We start from the raw sequence: 8220 nt of genomic DNA on the forward strand, positions 1-8220 counted from the left end.
TTGAATGCCGCAAGACCCGTACGACAGACCCTTCAAAGCACTTAGTATAAGTCCAGGCAAGAGTATAAGAATAGGTGCCCTCTGTAGACGTAGACCACAGGCCAGTGTCTCACAACATGTAGGATTATGCTGACCTGTCACTTAGACTGTTAGCTGACATTGCTTTATGCTGTTCTCAAGAGTCAGTTCTAATCCAAGAAGTGATCCAAGGATGAGCACCATATCTTGCAAGTCTCTGGTAATGAAAATTGTTGAGAGACTGTGCAAGGTATCTGTCCCTACCCTGGTTACAAGGCTGGTGCAATGCTCATTCTCACAGTGGCTGGTGTGTTGTGTTGCACAGAGGCTGGTGGTGTATTGTCCTGTATGTGTGTAGTTTTTGTTATGTGTGTCTAGTCCCCAAGCAGACCCATGGCTCCAGGGGAACAGCTGAAGCTGGGGTTGGTTTGGTTGGGGCAAGACACCCAGGCCCCTGGGCTCCCTCTCTTTCACCGTTCCCCATATGGTCCTACAGCGCCTTCCAGCTCCCCAGGGGCCTGTTAGCGCCACACCACACAGCCCCAGCTCTGTCCCCTTCCCCCCACCTCTCACCCTCTCTCACCCCTGCGCTGGGGCCCACTCTCTCTCACCCCTGTCCTTCTCTTTTGTGTTTCTCCTCTTTTTCTGATTCTCAAGATCACCCGGGATTACGTTTAGAAATGAACCAGATCAATCTCTATTCTCTCCTTCTGTTCTCACTCTGAATGCTGTCGCGTCCCTCCTCCCTCCTCCTCTCCGCTCCACCTCTTTCTCCTCACCTCCTCCACCCTTTAATTGATGTGTCTTTTCGGGCCTCTCCCTGCCTGCCCTCATCTGTGTCTTATTTCTCCGGGCTGTGCCCTGTTATATGGTGTGGCGTAGTTAATACATGGATTTATGGGTCCCATTAGATGTATGAATGATCTCCTTTTTCTGTTCCACAGGAAACTCTTCAGACTCGGAGCCCTGTGTGTTTCCCGTCCGTCCGTCCGTCCGTCCGCAGCAGACAGGTAGAGTGATCAGGTCTGGTTTATATGTGTCAGTCCCTCGCAGAGAGCCCAGTCCCCCGAACTTCATGGAGGCTCCTGTCTCTTTAAGAGTGATTTAGGCTCCCCAGGCTGGGGATAATGTTGCGCTGTCCCCTCTCTGGACCCGTCCCTTTAAAACTCGCCACACTTTATCTCCACCAGCACAGTCCCAAGTGTCATTGAATCAGCTGTCACTACCTCTTAGGGATTACCTGTGATTTATAAAGGAACTGAGAACACTATTACACACGAGTAATCAAACAGATCATGAAATGTCTGTTGGGGATTTTTGCTGTTTGGTTACATTATGTCAGGAGTTGGAGTTATAGGCAGAGTAATAGCAGTGGCGTTGACATGTTTGTCTGCACATTTATTGTGCACAGATTTTCTCCTGCTCACAAATATGATGTGACTCTGCACCTGAGCTGATGTTCCTGTCTCTTTACTCCACATTTGAATGTACCCCATTCTGTATATCAGCATGCACTGAGATGGTATATATACATTTATTTCTTGCTTAGGGAAGAGTTCGCTCACACTACAAAAATTGTTTGTTCTGCATCAGCGCACTCAAATACCTTCTCCCCAAAATCACACTTTTGGATCTTAAAGTTGTAGTTTTGGTGGAGCAGTTTTTTTCTGATAATGCTGAAAACATTTCTGAAGACTGTTAGCCTCGTACTTCATATGTGAAATCCACGGTCAGTGAGAAAAACATTAGCAACTCCTTCCTGATATTGAGTTGCACCCCCTTTTGCCCTCAGAACAATTTGTTGGGGCATGGACTCTACAAGGTGACTAAAGCATTCCACAGGGATGCTGGCCCATGTCGACTCCAATGCTTCCCACAGTTGTGTCAAGTTGGCTGTATTTCCTTTGGGTGGTGAACCATTTTTGATACAAACGGGAAACTGCTCAGCATGAAAAACTCAGCAACGTTGCAGTTCTTGACACACTCAAACCGGTGAGCTTGGCACCTACTACCATACCCCGTTCAAAGACACTTAAATCATTTTTCTTGCCCACCCACTGAATGGCACACAGACACAATCCATGTCTCAATTGTCTCAAAGCCTCAAAATCCTTCTTTAACCTGCCTCCTCCCCTTCATCTACACTGATTGAAGTGGACTGAACAAGTGACATCAATAAGGGACCATAGTTTTCGCCTGGATTCACCTGGTCAGTCTATGTCATGGAAAGAGCAGTTCCTAATGTTTTGTACACTCGGTGTAAGTGTATTATTATCAAATTAATTCACTATTTTGAATACAAAAGAAAAACGTTCTACGATTTACAATAGTCGTCCACATATTGAGTGCTAGCGCCCTCTATTGATCAGACAGGAATGGTATGAGAACTGGTCCACATGGTATTAAAAGCATGTTGGAACATAACGTCTCATATCTGCAATCTATCACATACTCTGAGACATATGTCATTAGATCTAGAAAGTACTGTGACAGTGTCTACATGGGTAAGGACCATGTGTTATAAGAAGGCTGTGGTCAGCGTCTAAAAGATGGTCAGCTGTGTGTGGTAAGAAAGGACAGTACAGTTCTGGAGTCTGTATTGACTTGGTGTGTAAAAGTCATAATATGCTGGGTATTACAAGGCCTTGTATGGCGTAGCAGGGCTGTCATATATGCTGGGGTCTATCAGGGCTGTCATATATGCCGGGGTCTATCAGGGCTGTCATATATGCTGGGGTCTATCAGGGCTGTCATATATGCTGGGGTCTATCAGGGCTGTCATATATGCTGGGGTCTATCAGGGCTGTCATATATGCTGGGGTCTATCAGGGCTGTCATATATGCTGGGGTCTAGCAGGGCTGTCATATATGCTGGGGTCTAGCAGGGCTGTCATATATGCTGGGGTCTAGCAGGGCTGTCATATATGCTGGGGTCTAGCAGGGCTGTCATATATGCTGGGGTCTATCAGGGCTGTCATATATGCCGGGGTCTATCAGGGCTGTCATATATGCTGGGGTCTAGCAGGGCTGTCATATATGCTGGGGTCTACCAGGGCTGTCATATATGCTGGGGTCTAGCAGGGCTGTCATATATGCTGGGGTCTAGCAGGGCTGTCATATATGCTGGGGTCTAGCAGGGCTGTCATATATGCTGGGGTCTAGCAGGGCTGTCATATATGCTGGGGTCTACCAGGGCTGTCATATATGCTGGGGTCTACCAGGGCTGTCATATATGCCGGGGTCTATCAGGGCTGTCATATATGCTGGGGTCTATCAGGGCTGTCATATATGCTGGGGTCTAGCAGGGCTGTCATATATGCCGGGGTCTATCAGGGCTGTCATATATGCTGGGGTCTATCAGGGCTGTCATATATGCTGGGGTCTATCAGTGCTGTCATATATGCCGGGGTCTATCAGGGCTGTCATATATGCTGGGGTCTAGCAGGGCTGACATATATGCCGGGGTCTATCAGGGCTGTCATATATGCTGGGGTCTACCAGGGCTGTCATATATGCTGGGCTCTACCAGGGCTGTATATATGCTATGTCATATGTTTGGAGTCAGCTCTGTGTTGTGTTCCATGTCTGCATGGCCTTAGCCGACGGAAGTCCATTGCCCTGGAAATCCTCTTGCTCTGCCACTTTGAAACTCAATCTCTCAGGGTGCCTTGTTGTGTCTTTAAAGTGGTATATCCTCCCTGCACTCACGCTGTCATGGAGTGGCTCTCTCTCTCCTCTCTCCCTCTCTCTCTGTTTCCAGCTCTCCTCTTCTCTCTGTTCCATGTGTGTGCAGGGCTCCAGTCAAGCATGCAGCTGGCCGTCTCTCCTCCGCCCAGCTCTCCACTCCTCTGGGGTAAGACTCTGCAGGGGGGTGGGGCTCTGGATCCATCTGAAAGAAAGGCAGCCAGATCAAGGACAAGAAATACTGGTGGATCCCCCCCCCCTCTCTCGCTCTCTCTCCACTCCTCTCACTCTCTGCTTCCCTGCATCTCTTGTCTCTCTCTCTCAGCTGGTCCACTGCTATTTCTTACTGGCGACTGTTTGTCCTAACTATTTTCAGATGCTCTGTCTGCAGAGAAATGAGAAGTGACTGTTTCATGTTGAGGGTAAGGCTGCATGTTTATTGCGGACAGAGCCTGCCTGTATTAAGAATTAAGCAGCTTCAGTAGATCATCACTAGGTATCATGATATTCGTCTACCCAGGAAAGGCAGTCACTGTGGCTGATGGTATTTTCAGTCTAAGTTTCAGTCTTAGTTCCTTCTAGTCAAACATGTATGAGTAAAGGAACGGTTGAGCTTCGTCTCTGTCCACTGGGCACACACTGGTTAAACCAACGTTGTTTCAAAGTTGTCCATTTAAACACAATGTCTTAACCTGACTAACATAATCTTCAGAACTATGTATATGTTGTAATTGCATTGAAAATTCCACATAGAAATATAATAAATATTTGTCATCCTATACTCAAATATTGGCTGGTTGAAATTGTGTGGAATTTCATATTTGATTAGACATTTTATTTGACCTTGTTTCAATGTTGATAGTAAAAGGATATCTTTAAATCAACGTCATGTCATCAACCCAAATGAAGAGGTATATTGAAATAACATTTTAAGCCACAATTCCTACCTGAAAAGTGACTCCTACTGGTATAGATGGGGTAATGCACTTCAGTGAGAACAAGTCTCCCTTTCCAGATTCCTACCTCTACATACGCTGCTTAGCATTGGAAACAGGCTGTGTTGGTTTCAGCTGAGCCATCATGTCAACACATTTAGACATTGATCAGCTTCCGTACTCCGTTGTGTAGACTAGCTAAACAACATTGAATAGCTGAATGTAACTCCTCCAGTGGAGTGCATTCATGGCTGCCAAAGGAAGCCAAGCTTCTCCCAAAAATGTGCCAATACCAAGACAAAAATAAAACAAAAATATATCAAATCATTTATTTATTCTCCGTCTTTCTGTGATTCAGAATCTTCCTTCAATTCGCAAGAGGATGAATATGTATCTCACCGGAGAAAGCATCAGTGGGAGCGAAACAGTGCCCCTTTGTCTCTGTATGTTTTAAACCATCTATCTGAGACTGTCTGGTCAAAAAGACTACGATAATGTTGCAGCTCGTAGTATTGATTGCAAGGGAAGCAAGCGAGCACATGGTCTCCCTTGATATTTTTTTTTGACAATATAAAGCCAATCAGCGTTGAGATAAATTGAGTGATCTTCACTGTTAACGGTCCTGGCGCACCAGAAAAGCCAAACGTCATTTGAAAGAAAGCAACTTGAATTGTTGCATCTCGTTGTGTTGTTGTCCTCCGGTGGCTAGCTAGCTAGCTAAAATTGTCCCTTTCCTAAATTAGACATGGATGGAGATGGGGATTTTAACTTGTGTTTTTATTAATTCTCTGTACTGGCCAATAACTATAACGCCAATTCTGATCCAACCATTAATTCATACATTGTGCCCCTGGCCTGAGAGGACGGAAGTTCAATATGTAGCTAGATGTAGAAGGCTACTGTTAACTAGCTAACGTTGCCCATGAAAGGAAGTTAGGCCACAACAAAAACTGAAAGCATGTATTGTATGACAGAGTGAGAGACCGTTTCGTCAACATAAAAGAGAGGAGGATGGCATTGGTGTTTCTCTACAAGCAGGGTGACTCAACAGGTTTTTCCTACATACTCACACACACACACACACGCACACACACACACACACACAGAAATCAGTACCATGGAGAGCCACATCATATTTAGCTTACGTTGATTGGACTAAATTGTTTTTTTGGTATCTTTTAGTTGTCACAGTATTAGACTAAGCAGAGGTGATTTGATGATGTTGAAGTGGTGCTGGAATAGTGGAGGCAGCTCCTGTTTTCTTTGCAACTTGCGTTAACTCTCCGTGGTTCTAAATCAATAGTTGTTTAGTAGTCCGGAAATGTCTGTAGGTCATGTAATTGTTTGTTACATGCAATATGCTTTGTGGACTTCATAGGACAGATGTTGCTCTCTGGTTTTGCGATGAAACAAAGGTATGGTTGAATTTATTCTGCCACTGTGTCTTCTTATTGTCTCGGCCTTTAGGCCTGAATATCACGTTGTCAGGGCATATGAACTAACAGGTTATAGAGCAAACAACACAATTATCACAACACATAGGTTGTAATATGGCTTTTTTTCCTAGTTTGGCTTCCCCGGTGATTTTACCCACACACCACTACTGGACTCCTGTATCTTTTCTGACACAAGCTGTATGTGAAATGAGTTTGTATTTAAGTTGAAGTTTTACCCTCATTTTATTTTGGTTGAAATGAGATGAAAACTGTACTGTTGAGGACTTAGATTAATGACTTAGGTTGACAAATGACATTGAAACAACATTGATTTAACCAGTGTGGGCCCAGTGGATGGGTGTTTCATCAGGTGCCGTGCTTCATGTGGTACTGAGCCATTTGTTACTGCCTCACGCATGGACATAATTCTTCTTATTCATTTTCTACTTCACTCACTCTGTTCTTCCATTCATTATTTTTCACACTTTTCACCCTCAGCCTGTACTCTCTTCCTCTCTTTCACCATTCCATTTGCAAGGTGTGATATTGCTTTAATTGAGCAGAAACGTGAAAAGATCAGACATATCTCGGGGGATTAGAGGAAAGCTGGGAGTTTGTGCGACTGGCAGCCTGTGTTTGGAGCAAGAGGTCTGCTGGGAATTAATGTAGTTAGTGTGACCTTTGACCTGGTGGGCTGTTGATGTGGAAGACAGCCAAGGGGGGTCCAACAGAACTCTTTTGTTAATCTCATTCAGGGCTCCCTGTGAAGCCCAGGCAGCAGGGGGAAGCTGGCAGGTCAGACCTGTGGAATGCCAGAGCTTTTTTCCCCCGTGCTTTGGAAACAGAGGTGGGCCCTGAACCAGCAAGACTTCTTTAGCAGGAGCTCCTCCACTCATCTCGATCGACACTGACAGTTCCCTGGCTTAGGCTTGCCAACTGGCAGAGCAGTGAAGCAGGGGGACGAATGTGCTCCGTCAGGGCTGCAGAGGCCACAGCCACCAGGACAGCACCTCTAACACACCGCTATGCTACTGGAGGTTCACCGAGGCTCCAGAGATAGAGGCCCGCTGGCTGACTGTAGTAACCATCTCCAGACCCCTGCAACCCCTATCTTCTTCAACTCCACACTCAAACCTCCCCTCACCCGCATGCAGAGCTTATGATAGTACTAGTCATCGGGATGTTGAGTCAGTTGGAGACCGAGAAATATTGCGTCCTTACCATGACTGAGCCCTGGCCTCGTGGTGTGAGAAGAAGAAAATAAATGAACAGGATAATTGATCATACTTTGGGTTGTTGGCTTCCTTTACCAAATGTCTGTCTCCCTGTTAGGTGCAGCTGTGGGGGTTAGGGAAACCCTGACTGCAGAGCACCCTCAGCCCTCTGCACCCCTCTGCCCCCTGTCCCTCACACTCCTCACATTCAGGAAATGAACCACTCAGCAACTAGGTTGGATTAGATTAGTTTACCTCTCCATTGGCTATAATGGCAACCGGTGGGAGACTAAGTGGTCATCTGTGGGACGCAGGGAGATAGAAAGGACACACCTTGTTTGATGAACACTCTAGCTACTCAAACCCAAATGGTTTGTGATTACACGCCTGACTGCACCACTGACTGTTCTCTTGCACTCTCTCTCTCTCTTTACACACACACGCACGCACGCACACACACACACACACACACACACACGATACATTTGGATATCTTAAATTCTATAACTTTCTGTACAGCAGCTCTTACATACAACGCTATGATAGGGATTGATGTGTGCCTACAATGTGTTCGTTACAAAAGCTAGAGTGAAGTAAACAGGAGGTACAGCAGGCATTGCTGCTCCTGGTCTCTGCTGCTCCCACAGTGCCAGTGCCAGTCAGCTGAGTGTGCTGCTCCGTGGCAGTGGGGAAGTACCTGCCGGCCCTCACAATGGAGCTGCTGGGATTACAGGCCCTCCTCTGGAGAGTAGCTTGGCGGGGCGGCAGCCACAGTCTGTTTGGCACAGCAGACACCCCCCCCTCCCCCCACCCCCCACCCCTCCCACCCCTCTCACTCTGGCTGGCGTGGCTCTCTCCCAAACCCCAGACACACACACAACCCTGACTGGATGTATACACACACACCTCCTGCTCCACCACTCACTATCCTTC

This window comes from Oncorhynchus kisutch, linkage group LG8 (genome assembly GCF_002021735.2).
Source record: "Oncorhynchus kisutch isolate 150728-3 linkage group LG8, Okis_V2, whole genome shotgun sequence".
In the NCBI taxonomy this organism is placed as follows: domain Eukaryota; kingdom Metazoa; phylum Chordata; class Actinopteri; order Salmoniformes; family Salmonidae; genus Oncorhynchus; species Oncorhynchus kisutch.